The sequence below is a fragment of the Hipposideros armiger genome, unplaced genomic scaffold (assembly GCF_001890085.2).
Source record: "Hipposideros armiger isolate ML-2016 unplaced genomic scaffold, ASM189008v1 scaffold_27, whole genome shotgun sequence".
Lineage (NCBI taxonomy): Eukaryota > Metazoa > Chordata > Mammalia > Chiroptera > Hipposideridae > Hipposideros > Hipposideros armiger.
In genome coordinates this window covers 624,826-626,887 of record NW_017731377.1, presented here as the reverse complement: position 1 = coordinate 626,887, position 2,062 = coordinate 624,826, and the positions used below count along the sequence as shown (strand labels likewise).

Below are 2,062 nucleotides of genomic sequence, written 5' to 3'. Positions count from 1 at the left end.
GGCAGCCCAGCTGCAGGTTGAGCTGTTGTTCAGCATCTTAGCTGTAGAGGGCAGCATCACTGGCCCTCATATGTGGGATCCGAACCGCGATCCTCTGGTGTCCCAAGCCAGTTCTTAACCAACACGCCACTCAGCCGGCCCTCCAATATTTTTTTGAGTAGAAGAGTAGACTTACATATTCACAATGAAGTATTATATTAGATATAGAGTGGTTTGTTGTTGTTTTTTGTTTGTTTGTTTGTTTGTTTTGGTAATAGACTTTAGAGCAGTTTTAGATTTACAGCAAAATTGAGTGGAGGGTACAGAGATTTCTCATACACCCCCTGCCATCAACATCCCCACAGAATAGATGCAGGTTTTTCACAGATGCTCGTTATCAGGTTGAAGAATTTTCCTTTTATTCCTGATGATCATGCATGGGTGTTGAACTTTGTCAAGAGCTTTTTCAGAATCTATTGATTTTTTTATAGTCTGTTGATGTGGTAGATTATGTTAATTTTCAAATGATAAGCAAAACTCATTCCTGGGGCAAATCCAGCTTAGTCATGATGTGTATACTTTATGTTTTGCTTGATTCAGTTTACTGATACCTTCTGTGTTCATGAGGGATATTGGACTGTAGCTGTTTTTTTTTGTTGTTGTTTTTCTTTGGAATGTCTGTATAGTTTTGGTATCAGGGTGTTCTGTATTCATGAAGTAAGATGGAAAGTGTTTCCTTCTCCTTGAAGAGTATATGTTGAATTGATAGTATTTCTTTCTTAAAGTAGAATTCACCAGTAAAACCAGGTGGGTCTGGAGTTTTCTTAGTAGGAAGATTTGAATTGTAACTTCACAGTTAATAGGTTAATAGGCTGGTCAGGTTATCTGTTTCTTCTTGTGTAAGAAGCTTTGTTAGTGTTTTTCAAGGACTCTGTCCATCCCTTCTAAGTTGTTAAATTGATTGGTGTAAAATAATTAATAATATAACTTTATTACCATTCTAATGTCAGTAGGATCTATGGTGATATCTCCTTTTTGATGTCAGGCACTGGTGTTTTATATTTTTTTTCTTCCTTGATCAACTTGACTTGATCAGTTTATCTATCTTAATGAATGTTTCATGAACTTGAAAAGATCATATTTAATGCTGCTGTTGGGTACAGTGATCCATAAATGGCAGTTAGGTCAAGCTGGTTGACTTGTTTATGTTGTTTTGTTCATGTCTTCTGTATCTTTACTGGTTTTCTGTCTACTTATTCTATTACTGAGAGAGGTATGTCTCCCAACTACAATTATGAATTTGTCTATTTTTTCCCCTTCAGTTCTATCAGTTGTTGCTTTATGTATTTTGAAGCTTGTTATTAGGTACACATACATTTAGGAAGGTTATTTCTTTTGATGAATTTACCCCTTTACTATTATAAATAAAAATTCCTTTGTTTATCTGGTGTTGTACTCTCTATTCAAAGTCCACTTTATGTGATATTAATTGAGCCATTCCAGATTTATTTTGATTAGTGTTTGAATGGTATATGTTTTCCAACCCTTATAACCTATTTGTGTCTTTATATTTAAAGTTTACTATACAGCATGTATTTTGTTATGTTTTTATCCTGAAAGCTTCTGCCTTTAATTGGACTGTTTAGCTACTGGCCTCATATGGCAGTTAAGGTTCAAATGAATTAAAATTAAATAAAATTGCAGTTTAGTTCTTCAGTTGTACTAGCCGCATTTCACGTGTCCAGTAACCACATGTGGCTGGTGGCTATTGTAGTGGACAACACAGATATAGAACATTTCCATCATGACAGAAAGTTCTGTTGGAAAGCACTGTTTAGACCATTTACATTTAATGTACTCCTCTATTGTCCCATAACAAATTGATGATTTCTTTTTATTTTTTTTAAGATTTTATTGGGGAATTGGGGGAGGAGAACATCGCTGGGGAATCTGGGGAAGGGGAACAGACAAGTTGCTGTCCTTTTGTTCTTCTGTCTAGTTGTGGAGGATGTCACTTCACTGGCCCATGTTGGTATTATCATTGCGCTCTTACCGGGTGAGGCAGATCAGTCGCTGGCCTCTG

The 2,062-nt window shown here is 36.0% G+C and overlaps 1 protein-coding gene across 1 annotated transcript in view; it reads left to right on the top strand.

Moving 5' to 3' along the window:
* PBK (PDZ binding kinase) overlaps positions 1 to 2,062 on the top strand; it is a 12,371-nt gene that overhangs the window by 2,807 nt on the left and 7,502 nt on the right. The gene's annotated exons all lie outside the window — the stretch shown is intronic.